The sequence below is a fragment of the Rhinolophus sinicus genome, linkage group LG02, assembly GCF_036562045.2.
Source record: "Rhinolophus sinicus isolate RSC01 linkage group LG02, ASM3656204v1, whole genome shotgun sequence".
In the NCBI taxonomy this organism is placed as follows: Eukaryota; Metazoa; Chordata; class Mammalia; order Chiroptera; family Rhinolophidae; genus Rhinolophus; species Rhinolophus sinicus.
This window is the reverse complement of record NC_133752.1, coordinates 129844327-129860233: the sequence shown is the minus strand read 5'-3', so window position 1 is coordinate 129860233 and position 15907 is coordinate 129844327. Positions and strand designations below refer to the sequence as shown.

Sequence of the window (15907 nt, the reverse complement as noted above, 5' to 3'; positions counted from 1 at the left end):
CACCCTGTCGTACCCCCTCCCCCCGCGCGCCCGGCGAATTCCGGGACCGGCTCTGGAGTGCTGGGGGCATCTGGCAGGAGGGTGGGCGTCTGGGCCCCCCTGCTTACAGTTTGAAGACCCAGAGACAAAAGGCAGGAATCCCGCCTCTTCCTGCTGCTTCCCGCCCACCCGACCACTTCCCACGTCCAGGGACCGCTCCCGCCGGCCTTACCCCTCTCCCCCCGTGGGGACCCGACAGTTTCCAGTAGTAAGTAGGAGTTAGAAAAGGAGACTTCCTTGCCGTGCAGAAGCCGGGCCGCGGGGACGGTGCCGTCGGGAAGTAGCCCCCGCCGCCCTGCGACGTACCCTTTCCACGGCCGGCGCCAGTTCTCCTTCAGGAGGGAACCATGCAAGGTCTAAAAGGCTCCCGCAACAGAAAATCTGCCAAATCGGGGCTTTCCACCACCCTCTCCCTTGCCTTATCCTTGTAAGTAAAAACGTGATTAACTTCCCCAGTAGACAAATATTCTCTGGTTCGATTTCCAGCTTCTGGGAATCTGAAACCTTCCTGTTCTTAAAGAGCAAAATTTCTCATCTAGACTAAATAAATGACGTTACGAAAACGCCTCATTCCCCAAGTGTTTTGCTTTTCCCACCACGAGGGCTCGGCTGCACATGTTGCTGTGGGGGAAGAAACCTAAACCCAGCCAGAAAACCCGGCGCCAAAGTGCGCGTAGGTTTAGGTTTGTTGATGTCAGAAAAGTCCGGGGATGCCAGTGACATTAGGGGACCTGAGCTACACGATAATTGTTGTTTTAAATGAAAAGAATACTAAACAATGCCGTCTCTATCTGGTTCACGCTCTAGGCCTATGGATGACCTTTGTGCCACAAGCGATGCTCCCTGAGAATTGATATTTGGGTGAGTGGGGAGCTCAAAAAAGAGGGGGAGCAAAACTATCCCTCAGGCCACAAATGCAATAGCCTCCTCTGGTCCAGAGCTTGCTTCCCAATCTCCACACTATTGACGTTTGGGGCTTGGTAATTCTTTGTTGTGGGAGCCTCTTCCCTGCATTGTAGGATGCCTCCACTCACTAGCTGCCAGTAGCACCCCCTCGCTCCCCTTGAAACAATCAAAAGCTCTCAGACATGCCAAATGTCCTCTTAGGGAGGGGGTGGAGGGCAGTGGTTGAGAACCACCGCCCTGGTATATATCTGCATGACAAAGTGTAGAACAAGCTTATAATAGTATTGTTTTATTTCATATGTTGGGGCCAGTCCAGGATAAACTCATTATAATAGCAGCATTATTCTCTGTCTCCCAAGTACTGTGCAAAATCACACAGTGGTGATTGACATCTCCTGATATTGTGGCAGGAGTCTGGAAATATTCCTTCCTGCTGTGAGCTTTTCTAAATATGGGCAATCTGTATTTTCATGATACGGTATCAGCTCATGTAAAAATGATTTGACTCCTGGGGCTGACATGAAAAGTCCGTCCTTCAGATTCTACATTCACTTCAGCTTTGCTGCTTACAGTACTTATTTTTTTCTTGCTTAGGTTTATGTAGTATTTCTACTGAACGAAACTGTATCAGTGAATGTCACTGCCAAACTGGTTTTCGGCAAACCATTGTCCTTTCTCTCCTACCCTTGGGTTCTTGATGCCTCCAGGACCTGACCTGTTTGCTTTCTCTCAAGCCCACGTTGTTTCTACATTCCATAGCCATGTCCTATCATTTGAAGTTGGGCTTACTTCTGACCTAAAAGTATTTCTGCTATCTGTCCCTATCTGTATTTGTCTTACTATGTCTTACAGGGAGTCTGGGAATAACGTACATTTGATTTTAAATAAATCTGTATTTGTATTCAGTTGTCAATATTTTAAAAAGTATTCTATTTCCCTTTTCTGTAAACATTTCTTTAAACTGTTGACTCTCTTTGTTATAAATGTTAAGAAATTCTTTTCGTTTATTTAGACAGAGTGGTGCAAAAGAAAGAGTGTGGGCTTTGTAATCAAACAGACATGGTTTCAACACACAACTCTGCCACCTACTAGCTCTGTGAGTTTAGCCAATACTTGACTTTTTTTGCACATGTTTCTTTACTAGAAGATAGTACACACCCTGTAGGATTGTTAGGAGGATTAAATCAGGTGGTGTCTGTAAAATGCCAAGCATTTACCTGACACATGGTAAATACTTAGTAGATGATGGTTGTTCTGTTAAGCAAGGATATCTTGATGTCCTTTTCTGCCTTGAGAAATAAATAGAAACTGTTTTTCCCAGCATTCATCTTATGTTGCCTGCTAAAGGCTTGGGGATTTACAGGGTATTAAGTGTTTTCCAAAATAATTAAGAACCTTCCAGTAGAAAGTAAATTGTGTGCCTAGGGAAGAACTAGTGGGAGAAATTTGCCTTCTTGGAGAAGAATAAGCCCTTCTTAATTCCATGTGGTCCTCATCTGTTTGACTTCAACCTTATAAAAGGCAAAATTAAAAGTTAAATGTGTCCACCAATTTCTTTTTCCCCCAAAATCCCCATTATACTTATAACAACGCCTTCATTCTCTGGAATCCATTAACCAATTTCGAATCAGTCTTCTCAAGGTCACTGTCCTAAGGCAAGGTGAACCAAGGTTGCCTTTCTTCATGACCTTATGTTCCAAGTTCAGATTTTTCAAATATTTTTAATATTTTTATTGCATGCTACTTTGTCTTAACCAAACCCTGAACCAGATGAGTGTGAATATAAACATAGGGCCTCTTTATTTTATTTTAGGGCAAGAAATCCTGCCTAGAAGCCAGTGAGGATATGGTGGAGAGGAATTTTTTAGTATATGTTAAATAAAGGAAAAAAAATTAATTCTCACTTTGCTAATCTACACAGTTTATATAATAATAATAATAAAACAAGCAGCTGTTCCAACTTATTTCTTAGCCAAGATTTAGTAGCAGTGGTAGGAATTAAAAATTGCTCATACTCTACGCTAATACTCTGTGATACATTTTCTGGCACAGAAAAGAATAATGTTAAGTTATATATGCTTAAAATTTGAAAGGTGGATTAAAGTATTTTATTCTTGATATTTGCCATAGTTTTTTTTTTCAACTTGTTTAAACTCTCACTTCCTTATAAATTGCATCATTTCTTTTCTTAACCCTTTTCTCCAATGATTACTATTGCCTTTAGTGTGACCTTGTTACAGCATTATTTGTTTCTACTAGAGCTTCCTAGCTTTTCTAGCTCTGCTTATGCTTTCTTCTTACAGCAATTTTTCCAGCTCCACTAGTATGAAAAAATTTGAAACTCCAAGATAGTCTATCCCATCCATCTTACTCAATCTCTTAAATGACCTATTTCACTTTTCTCCCTTATTTGCAGTTGGTAACATCACTTTCTCCTTCATTTGCATTCACAACCACCAACCAACTTTTCCTCCACCTTCCTCCACTTTGCCTGTAAGCATCTCTATTGTCTCCTGTGTTTACACTTGCTGTCCTTGATCTCAGTGGAATGGGTGATTCTCTAGCTCTGGGAATATCCACTGGGTATCTGCAACCCAGAATACCCACTCTGCTTGTGCTTTGATCCACTTCTTTGGCATTCCTAGTTACATGCCCTTGTTCTTCTATTTCTCTGTCTCTAATTCTTCCTTCCTTTCCAGTTAAAAAAATGCTGCCAATCCCATATTAAAAAAAAGCTGAGAAAACTTCACTGACTTTTGTAGTAGGCATTTGTGGTTGCCTCTCCAGCATCCATTCCTCCTTTCCTAGAGGACCAGGTTTCTGTTTGGGGTTGGAAGGCCTTGGTTGGTTCCAGTGCTCCGGCCCTGAAGCAGGGCTGTGGAGGTACGCCTCCATTTGGTTTCAGAGGTTCCATAGCCCTGGTTCAGGCCCGAGCACTGGAACCAATCAAGGCCTTCCGACCCCTGGTTTGGATTGGGTGGTGGGGTCATGTGACCTGAACCCATCCAATCAGAGTGACTCTCTGAACTCTGCTGGGGTGCTGAGGCAGAGCCATGCTCACTTGCTCTGGAAGGTGCGGTGTGCATATATCAGGCTGGAGTTGCTACAGTCATTTTTGCTGGTAGGAAGACAGCCTGAGGATGATTCAACACAGAGAGGACAGAGAAATGCAGCCAGAGCTCTGAACAAACTCCTCACAAAGTCTGTCTACCTGCAGGAGCTTTTCATTTAGAAGCAAATGAATTCCCATTCTTGTTTATTCCATTTTGAGATGGATTCTTCTATCCCTTACAGTTAAGACTCCCAATTGACTGGGGTGGTATAAAAACTATATCCACAGAGTCTTTGATACTTGTTTCTTCATCAGGGGACTTTAAGTCCCCTCCCCTTGACTGTGTGCTGGGTTTAGTGCCTCATTTCTAGAAGACAGAATGAAGCGTATGATTTTAAGACTAAGTCAAAACAGGCATTGTGACTTCCTCCTGGTTCTTCCCCATACCTACTCCTCTCTTTCTCTCTCTTCCCCAACCCCCATCACTTGCTCTAGGGAAGCCAGCTGCCATGTCAGAAGTATACTCAAGCCATCTGTGGAGGCTCATATGATGAGAAACTGGGGCCTCCAGCCAACAGCCCCAGGGGAGTTGAAGCCTTCCGCCAACAAAAACCTGAGCGAGCCTGGAAGGAGAGTCTACTGTCCGGTCAAGCCTTGAAAAGAGACTCCAGCTCTGGCTGACACCTTGGCTACAACCTTGTAAGAGATCCTGAGCCTCTCACTGTGGTCATCAGAGAGCCCCTAATTCCCAAACCAGTTTCCATTTTTCAGTCTTTTCCCTAACTTGGCTTCTTGGTTATGGGACAACATTGAATAAATAGGTATATAATTGTATGTACATGCACAGAATGGAATTTTGTAAGAAAGGTTAACTTTTGTCTTAAGAAATTCTGCTGAGAAATGGAAATAGATTTTCTTTTCTTTTTTTTATTTATTAAATTTATTGGGGTGACAATGGAAATAGATTTTCAAAGCCACAACCACTAGGAAACTTATTTCTTTCCCCAAAAAACTGTAATATGAAGAACAGAGCATACTAGAGGGTACATTAAATAATTTTTATTCTCTCACTCATGATAAATACAAGACACTTCCAAGAAAATAAAATACATATATTCTAATTTTTACATAGAATTTTTTTCTTGCTATGGATTATATAAAAATATGTATAAATTTATCCATCAAATATCAAGAAAAATTTTTGAATTTGTATTAGGGCTTATCAAACAATTTTTATTTTCCCCCTGTTCAGAAAAAGACTAGAAAACGAGTCTAATTTGGGATTTAAAAATTAGCATTTGGGTTGAACAAAGCTCCAGAGAAACCTTCACAAAAATTTCCAATTAAAACACTATACATATAAAATGCTCTCCCAAAAAATGATGTAAGGCAGGTTAACAGGATTTTGGAAACAATGTACAATGTTATAATTGATAGGCCCTTAATTATTGATGGCATATGCCTGCCAGGATTTTGTGTAATCCTCACAGATGGGATTAAATTCATTTGTAAAATGAACCTTTTCTTGTAAAAAAAATAAAAACTGTCATTTTCTGCAGCTCTCACCTCATAAGAAAAGTGTTGAGCTACAGAAAAAACGTTAATACTTTAAAAAAAATAATAGCTCCTATAAATTCTATATTTATATGTTTATAAAGACAGCTGACTTAGATTTTACTTTAAACTTTATTGACTTACACTGTTCCAAAAAGATTGTGGGAATACCTAATTCCCATTCCTAATTCTTAAATAATGTCATGTGTTAAAAGACTCAAACCTTTGATTTATTTGTCCCTATGTTCACTTCAATAGAAGACTTGAAGTGCTACAGCAGAGCCAAACTCCACTGACTTGTTAATGGCTGGGTATGAGCTCAAATATATACGGGCTTGCAAAACCATCTGAGTCCTCTGTGAAAGGACATTGGCTACTCTGGAATGATCTTACTCTCCTGTCCACATTCAGCTATAAAATTATAAATGGGGAAGAGCCAAAGTTCACACCATTGGCAATTCTTCAAGCCAACAGCATATATTGCAACCCAATAACAATAAGTATTTACTGAGTGTTCCTTGCGTGTCAGACATTATAGGAATATTTCTTCTGGTCCAAACAACAGCCTTGTAAGGTCATTATCTTTTTTTCCATTTTACAGATGAGCAAAGTGAGACTCATGGAAATCAAGTAACTTGGCCCACAGCCACATAGCTAGTATGTGGCAGAACGGGGCTTCAGATCCAGTCAGGTTTCAAACCTCACAGTCTTTAATTACTGAATGGGGCCTTTCAACAGTGACTCTTTCCTGTCATGCTAGAAGATCAAAAAAAGTACCTTTGCTTGACAGGACTAAAGGCTGCTGGCCCCTTGGGAGCAAGTCTTCAGTAAGGCAAACCAAACATAAACCTTTGCATAAAACCACACCATCACTGACTGGAGGGAAGGCTATGATGAGAAGTGGTACCGCGAGTAAGCCTAGCTGGTATTCAACCAGGGGAGCAGGTCGGGATGGGGCCTGTGCTGGGGGAGGTAGATATAACGAGAAAGCAAACACATTGAAAAGGCATCACACTCTAACTATTCTCTTTGGGCTAAAGCCTGCCAGATGATGGATGAGCACATTATGCAACAGAGAAAACACTACAAGTTTAACTAGGGACAGCCATTTTTGTTCCATCTACTCATTGGGAGTCAAGGATGGAGTAAATTCCTTATACAGAGTGAGAATGAGGAGACTTGCATGTGGTCTTGCCCCACCACTACCCATCTGAAGACAGGTGAGTTATTTAACTTCTTTGAGCTTAATTTTCCTAAGTCCAGCTGATTGCCTAGGTCCCATTTAGCTCTAAAATTATATGATATTATAATCATATATTTTTTTATATGGAAAGGTATTTGCATGTATTCATTAGGGTGTTCAGTTGCAGATAACAGAATTTCCGAGGGGAGCAGGGAAGCAAATACTGTTATAAAACCAGGATTAATGCCTGACCCAAGTATGGCACAGTTTTACAGGAGACCGCACTGCTGCCCATGCCTGCCTCTCCATGTCTACTATGTGAGACCCCAACAGAGGACTTTCTACTTCAGCTACCAGAAGATCTGCTGTCCCTAATCATCGCCATCAACTCACGTTACTCACTTGCCTTCCAGATCTTCATCAGAGCTTAGTGGAAACTCGGTAACATGTAGAACCCAAGCTGTGAGGGAGTTCTGGAAGTGTTTAGCTTTCTAGCCTCTGGAAGATAGGAAGCCATGTCAGAAGTGTGAGTGGGTGTGAAGTGAGCCTGTGTGTAGTGTATGCCACATTTTGTTACATTGCTGAGTGTAAAAAGAGGGGGGGGAAACATATGCACACCATGAGCCCTTTCATATATATGTATGTAAAATGCTACACAAAAAAGTCTAAAAGGGTATACACTAAAATTTTAGTAGTGTTTTGCTTTGATTGGAATTATATGCTTTTTGTTTCTCTGTATTGACTGATATTTCTACCATGAACAAGTATGACTTGTATAATTTCTTAAAAGAATGATGCTTACTGTTTATGTTTCTATAATTCTGTGTGACATATAGATAGTGTCTGCCATTTTGTGTCTTGTAGCTACCCTGTTTCCCTTAAAATAAGACCTAGCCCTTTTATTGTAATATAAGACCAGGTCTTATATTATTGTTTGCTCCAAAAGACACATTAGAGCTGATGGTCAGCCTAGGTCTTATTTTCGGGGAAACACGGTATCTGTCTTCAAAATACAGGCCACAGAATTGACCTCGGAAATAACTTTGAAGGGCATTTAAATCATTATTCCAATTTAGATAGTGTTATCAAATTTCTACATATTTGAATCAATTTCTTAATGAAGACTCATAGACAATATAATAATGACAGGGAAGCAAAAGTGGGGTCTGAAGAAGCATTGTCTGGGGGAGTTGTTTTCTTTTCATCCTCATATGTCTCTCATTACCCATTTTAAAACAATGAAAATTTTTCTTATGAAGTGAGATCTGTGGTATTATGCAATTTTGTTAACAAGCAAAAGTAAATTTAAACCACACATCATCTGCATGAAAATCACACAACTTATATACAGCAGTGGTGAAACAGAATGAAAGGTAAATCTGGAAAGTGAGGTGAGAGCCAAACAATGTGGGGTTTTGAATGCTATGTTAAAAAATAGGGACTCAATTCAAATCATGTCCTCTCTAATTCCCTCGATGGTGCTGACTTTTTTTAACCAGGAAATAGTAAAATACTCAATCTATTGCTTAAATTTGAAGACTCACTTTGAACTTCAAACAGCTTATGAGATTTCTAAATCAATAATTGTGATTCATGAACACATTGCTTAAATAATTTGATTTACTCAGTGCCCCAGAGAATGCTATGAACTGATTAGGTGTTAGATTTCTATAGTGCCTTTCTTCTAAAAACCCTCAGTTTGATTAATACTGTTAATTAATCTAGTTTTTTAAAGGCACCTGCTATATGCAAGGTACTTTGTTAGGCTTTGGGGGATATAGCATTTAAAGAGGTTTCTGTTCTCAAAGAGTTTACAGTTTAGTTACGAGAGCCAAGGCATTCATAAAACTCTGCAATAAAGAGCATAAAGTGAGACATGTTACAGTACAGAAACCCAGGAGCCCAGATGGGGAGCATACCCTGATACAAGGATGCAAGAACAGGGAGTTGTCTTCAGAAGGTGTAGGAAGCAAGGTGAGTGAAGAAGTAAAACATGAAAGAAGGTGGGTGACATAAGATGCATTATCAAGCCAGTCACCACTGTGGGCAATGGAAGCTTAAGACTCTGGGGAACAGGGAAATGCTATGGATACAACCTCAGAGGTACTCCACCCAAGGAGCAGAGGAGCTGACTATTCACCAATGTCATGGACTGAACGTTGTGTCCCTGCAAAATTCATATATTGAAGTCTTCACCCCCAATGTGATGGTACTGGGACATAGGGCCTTCACACCCTCCATGAAGTATCAAGACTTCATGGATGGTATTGGGACATAGGGCCTTCAGAAGATAATTAGGTTTAGATGTGGTCATGAGGGTGGGGTCCTCATGATAGGATGAGTTCCCTTATAAGAAAAGACACCTGGGAGCTTTCTCTGTCTCTCCCTCGTATAAGGACACAGCAAGAAGACTACAGTACTGTCTGCAAACCAGGGAGAGAGCTCACCAAGAGCTGAAGCAGCCTGCACCTTGATTTTGGGCTTCCTCGTCTCCAGAACTATGAGAAGTGAATTTCTGTGGTTTAAGCCCCCCAGTCTATGATATTTTATTATGGCAGCCTGAGCAGACTAAAACAACCAACTTCCCTCCATCATGGAGCAGGGGCTTTTCTGGAGGGGTTACTGCTCCAGCACGCCGGCCTGCCAAGCAAGTGGGCAGAGCAGCCTTCACCGGGTTTGGAGGACGTTCTCAACCAAAGACATGCTGCTACTAGCATTTGGAAGTTCACCTGCAAACGTGAAGATAAAGCTAGAGCCATGTGGGTGAGAATTATCAGCATTTTCTAGGAGGTCATTTCAGAGGATGGAAGGATGTGGAAGTCTTGATACTTCATGGAGGGTGTGATGCTACAACTGAGCCTTAAAGAGGTAAGACATCAACAGATACAGGCAAAGAAAAGCCACTCCAAACATAGGGGATAGTTGGAGCACAGACCTGGAGAAAGTAAAGTTCAGGATGCCTTAGATAACTAATACATTTGGTATAATTCAATTTTATTAGTTTTTCCTTCTTGACATAATTTAATCCTTTTTTTTTTTTTTTTTTTTTTTTGGTGGGAGGTAGTGGGTACCAAAATACTTTATTTGAAAGAATGATACTGTCATGTAGGGTGTCAGGCGGGGTCTCTGGTCCTGCTCCCCACATAAGAACGCATGACACGGTGAGGCCAAAAAGGAACACCCCAGGAGCCATAGATAGGGGAGTCATACCACTATATTCTCACTGGCAGCTGGGTTGGTGTGGGGACAGAGCCCCAGAGAGCAGTTTCCAGGCTCTCGGCCTCACGTGGAAAGGTGCTGGCTCAGGTAGTAGATGGCCATCGGCTGTAGCCGGTTAGCCAATTGGCCACTGATATAACTGTCGCGGCTGTGCTGGTGAGTGAGTCGAGTGGAGTCGGTCGGTTGGCAGGCAGAAAAGCGGACAGCAGGTCGCATGTCATGTGAATCCAGCCTCCAGTGAGACTATAGTGGTATGACTCCCCTACCTATGGCTCCGTGGGTGTTCCTTTTTGGCCTAGCCATATCCTGCGTTCTCATGTGGGGAGTGGGAGCTGAGACACCGCAGGCCACCCCACGTGACAGTTGGAAACACAGGAAGCAGGAGCCACACTATCTGAAATCTGCCATCCACTTCTCCCTGGCAACCGACCTCACTTGCTAGCTGCAATCCGCCCTTGCTAGCTCAGCCACCACCTTCTTGCTAGCCCCCATTTTTCTGCTAGCATAGCCACAGCAGTTATATTAGTGGCCAATGGCTCACTGGTTACAGCTGACGGCCAACTAGCCACAGCTGATGGCCATCCAGTCACAGCTGATGGCCATTTACTACCTGAGTCAGCACCTTTCCTTGTGAGGGAGAGAGCCTGGAAACTGCACTCCTGGCTCTGTCCTCACAGATACAAAAGAAAGAATTTTAGCAGATCTTTTGGCATAATTAATAGAAAAGGTAAAGGTAACCCCAGCATGCATGCACTGCTTTAAATAACCACGGAAGTCACACCCATAGCTATGGAAAGCCAGCCTAAGGCTTAGCTTTCATTATCACTGTCTCCTAGCGTGTGCTTGTCAAGGAGATACTCTGCCAGATCATTGTGCCAGATTCAGGAACCCCCAACTTGCACAAGTTGGTTACGTGATCACCTAATTCTTTGGTGGATTTCGCCTGCTCATTCAGGTAATGAGTCTCAGTGAAGTCATACAAATAGGGGTCATTTTTGTCAGTGGCCAGCTTGTGCATTTAATAAGTTTATTTTTATTTTTATTGCTGCCTAATATTTCATTGCATCCTCTTTGCTTAGCTATTCCCCTATTTTTAAATGTCTAGATTGTTTTCAAACTTTTATAAGTAATATTCATTTAATCAGTAAATGTGTATTCTACAATACAAAGATGAGTGTGGGGACAGAGTCTCAGAGAGCAGTTTCCAGGCTCTTGGCCTCATGTGGAAAGGTGCTGGCTCAGGTAGTAGATGGCCATCAGCTGTGGCTAATTGACCATCAGCTGTTACCAGTTAGCCAATTAGCCCCTGATATAACTGCCGCAGCTGTGTTGCTTAGAGAGTCGGTTGGTTGGCAGGCAGAGAAGCAGACGGCAGGTTGCGGGTCGTGTGGATCCAGCTACCTGTGAGAGTACAGTGGTATGACTCCCCTACCTATGGCTCCGTGGGTGTTCCTTTTTGGCCTGGCCATATCCTGTGTTCTTATGTGGGGAGCGGAACCAGAGACCCTGCAGGCTGCCCTGCACGACAAATGGCGCAGCGAGCAGGGTCCCCCGCACGACAATGAGCAAAACAGATCAAACACCTGCCCGTGTGGTGTTGACATTTTATTAGGGAGCATTGAAACATGGGTACAGATCAGTAAGGCTGCAGTTGTTCAGCAGACCTCCACACTTGGGAGAATAGGAGGTGAATCAGGTGAGTGCTATGAGCTCCTTACAGGTAGGGAGGGCACCGGTCTTCTTACATTTAAAACTCCCCGAACTGTCATACCACCTGGCACTTAGTAGATGATGGGTAACACTGATTTAATTGTGGAGAAAATCCCTAAGAAGAGTGTGAAAGGGATAATAGGAGAACTTGAGTTTAGGTTCTTATAAAAGAATCATTGTGAGTAGCAGCACATTTTTTACTCTACAACTTTCTGCACGTCCAGAGACATGAAATTTATTTCTCAGATACTTTCTTCTGTGAGGTCTTTAGGTTAGGATGAAACATATTTTATTTCCTTGGAATGTGGTCTGATAAGGCCACACCTCCCTTGTTAACCTCATGATATGCAAAGAAAAGTTCCTCTTTCAATTCTAGAAGCAAACTTTATTTACTGTATGAGTGTCTTCACCTTCTGTGGCTTTACAGAAACACCCGCCCAGCCTTTTGGCGTTCTCTCGAGTTAATTTCAATCAGCAACTGCATGAGTAATGTTTGATTTTGCTAAGTTTTACTTCTCACTAAACAGTTCATGAATCACTTTTTTATGCAGATTACAGGATGAATTTATTTGCCTGAGGATTCCAAGTCCCTGCCAAACTAGGAGACCACCTTTAAAATGTATCCCCAAACTTCTATTTTCTTGCTAAGAGCCTCCTTTTAAATATCACTTCCATCTCCACCTCTAACTCTTTTTTCTTCTTTTAATTTCTTTCATCAAAGCACCGATTAAGAACTCATAGAGTACTAGTGTTCTAAGGAATATCATTTGGGAAAGTTTTGTCAACATAATTTCTATGGAGTTTACTTCCTCAATGTATCAGATAAGAAGGCATGAGCAGCTTTTGAGTTCTTGTTGTATGTGTCTCCCAGTGGATACAAACAACAATATGTAAGTGCTTATGATTGTATTTCTATGACTGACAGGTTTGGTCTTAATTATCAGTGTGGTTCACACTGTATTGCTGATTTGCAGATGAACATCATGCAAGAATTAAGAAATATTCTTAATTCAATTAAGGAATATTCTTAATTGAATAGTTTAATACAGTGGTTCTCAATGTGTGGTTCCTGGATTAGTGGCTTTAGCATCATCTCAGAACTTGTTAGAAATGCAAATTTTCAGGTCCCATACCTACTTAGAAATTCTGGGGGAGTGTCCAGCTATCTGGATTTGAACAAGCCTCCCAATTAATTCTGGTGCACACTAAACTTTAAGAAGCACCTGTTTAACACAGTTTAAGACTTCTGCTTTCAGCTCAGATGTGTTAACAGAGACCAGATTTATTCTCCTACCTGAAACAACTGAAAAACTAGACAAAATCTATCAAACAATGGTTCTCAGACACTAGACATGAGGCAGCTCAGGACAGTCATCCCGAGAAGTGGAAAACAAATGAAACAACCCCTATGGCTGTTCCAGTTTACTGCCTAGAGATAGTTTCCAGGTTGAAGTAAGGGGGAGGGATCCAAACCAGGGCCAGGCCAGTTAAGAAGATGGAGTTGGGAGTTCAAAGAGACCAAGGTGCTGAGAATTTTTAGGGCTGAGTACCAGGTAATAGAAAGCTACATAGAGGAAGATCCAGAGAGCTACAGAGGGTCCCCTTCAAATCTTCAGTGGAATGCTGATCAGCATGAGTGTGAAGAAACTACCTGAGGCAATGGAAAGATCTGCCCGAAGGCAGCAGAGGAAACAATCCCTACAGCAAACACAGGGCCCACTAGGCATGGCTGTGTTCCACCAGCCAGAGAGGAAGAACCTTCTAATTCACAGAGCATGGGTAGAATCCTCAGGGGATATTACCTTTGTAGTGGGGCAAATTTACCCCTCAATTACAGGCTGCTCTCTCCTGACAAAGAAAACTTAAAAGCAAGCCTTGAGAGGATCAAACTATTTTCAAATAACAAAACTGAATTCTAGAACAAAGCTCTAGGATATTGACAGGAAAATTCACAATGACTTGGTATGCAAGGAAGCAGGGATATACAATCCATAACGGGGAGAAAAAAAAGTCAATCAATAGAACAGATCCAGAAATGACACAGATAATAAAATTACTACATAAGAACAGTAAACCAGTTATAACTGTATTCCATGAGTTCATATGATACAGTAAAGAAATGCTTGAACATGTTGAGCAGAGACAAGGAAAATATTTAAAAGGCCCAAAGTGAACTTTTAGAGATAAAAGATATAGTGTCTAAGGTGAAAACTGCAATCTGTTAGACTCAACAGGATAAAAGATTAAATAAATTAAAGACATAGCAATAGAAACTATCCAAAATGAAACTCAGAGAAAAAGAGACTGAAAAAAACAAAATAATAAGTACAGCATTAGCAAGATGCAGGGCAACTTCAAATGACCTAATACATGTGCTAACAGTCTCTGAAAGAAAGAGAGAGAAAGAGTATTTCAAGAACTAATGACTAGAAATTCTCCAAATTTCATGAAAACTATAACTACGAATCCAAGAAAGTCAACAAGCTCTCAGAACAAGAAACACGAAAAATATACCAAGGCATATCATAATCAAATTGCTTAAAACAGTGATAATGAAAAAAATCTAAAAAACAGTCAGAGGGAAAAATACCATAGTGTAGGCAGAGGTGGGAGCCCACGGGGGAGAGTAAAAATGACAGCAGATTTCTGGTGGGAAATGATGCAAGCTGCAAGACAGTGGCACAATATCTTTAAACTACTGAAAAATATATGTCAACCTAGAATTCAAAACAAGTGAACAATATCTTTCAAAAATGAAAATTAAATAAAGTTTCTTTCAGGCATATAAAAGCTGAAAGTATTCGTCATAGCATACTTGAACCAAAATAAATTTTAAAAAGACGTCTTTCAGGCAGATGCCAGAAAGAAATCTGGAGCTACTTAAAGGAATAAAGAGCACTATAAATTGTACATAGAGAGGTATGATAAATACAAAATACTTTTCTTTCATTACTTTTAAAATCTGGTAAAAGATAGTTGTTTAACCAGGAAAAAAAATGCAACATATACAACGTATTGTAGGGTTTATAACGTGTGCACCGTAGTTTCCACTTATCTGCAGTTTTGCCTTTCTGTAGTTTCAGTTACCTGCGGTCAGCTTTGGTCCGAAAATATTAAATGGAAAATCCCAGAAAATAAAAATTCGTAAGTTTTAAATTGCATGCCGTTCTGAATAGCATGATGAAATCTTGTGCTGTTCTGCTTTGTCCCACCCAGAATGTGAATCATCTCTTTGTCCAGCATCTCCACCATGTAGACACTCCCCACCTGTTAGTCCCTTAGTGGCCTTTGCGGTTATCAGATCGGTTGTCCTGGTATCACAGCGCTTACTTTCAAGTAACTTATTTTACTTAACAATGCCACATTCACATAACCTGTATTATAGTACATTGAGAGAATCGTTCTATTTTATTTTTAGTTATTGTTCATCTTTTATTGTGTCTAATTTATAAATTAGACTTTATCATAGGCATATGTGTAAAGGAAAAAATACATACAGGGCTCAGTACTATCTGTGGTTTTAGGCATCCACTGGGGGTCTTGGATGTATCACTCACGGATTGGGGGGGGCTACTGCAGAAATAAAATATTTGACAATAACAGCACAAAAGCCTGGAGGTGGGAAAAAGAAGTGTCCTAGTGCAAGGTTTTTACATTACATATGGTGGTATATTATCACTTGAAAGTTGACTATGATAGATTAAGGATGTCTGTCGCAAACCCTAAATCAACCACTAAAACAAAACAAAACGGTTATAGCTAACAAGCCATCAGAGGAAATACAATGGAATCATAAAAACACTGAACTGAAAAAAAAACCAAAAAAAGCCACAGAAAAATATCAAAAAAGGCAACGAAAAACAGATGTATGAAACAGAAAACAAATTGTGAGATGATGGATTTAAACCCAACCATATCAGTAAACACTTGGACAAATAAACAAGGTATTTTTGGCTCATATTTTTAGGCAAATAAACAAGTCAACTTTGATCTCCTCTCAGCACTGAATTTCTCTCAAAAAGTTGTGCAGTGAAAGATGAGAAACTTGAACTAATCATGATTATAACAGCAAAATGATCTTGGCAGTGATTCCTCTTCTAACTTGAGCGTATCACACACAGAAAGATGTCTAACAAGTTCAGCCAAGAGACACTGTGCTGAGCGCACTTTTCATTGCTTTCTTCACAGAGAACTTACATAACTCACATTGCTGTAGTGGAACAACCCAGGCATGGCATGTTCTA

General features: G+C 40.9%; 1 long non-coding RNA gene across 4 annotated transcripts; it reads left to right on the top strand.

Moving 5' to 3' along the window:
• Positions 1 to 32: 32 nt before the first annotated feature.
• On the top strand, positions 33 to 9640 carry LOC109460041 (uncharacterized). Of its 4 annotated transcripts, XR_012493911.1 has the most exons (5): positions 33 to 466; positions 847 to 900; positions 4493 to 4696; positions 6592 to 6771; positions 7002 to 9640. It is a non-coding gene; the product is annotated as an uncharacterized LOC109460041 (long non-coding RNA). The 4 variants fall into 4 exon arrangements; XR_002139475.2 differs by lacking the exon at positions 6592 to 6771 and having other exon boundaries at positions 39 to 466; positions 7002 to 9638; XR_012493910.1 differs by lacking the exon at positions 7002 to 9640 and having other exon boundaries at positions 39 to 466; positions 6592 to 6992.
• Positions 9641 to 15907: the final 6267 nt, after the last annotated feature.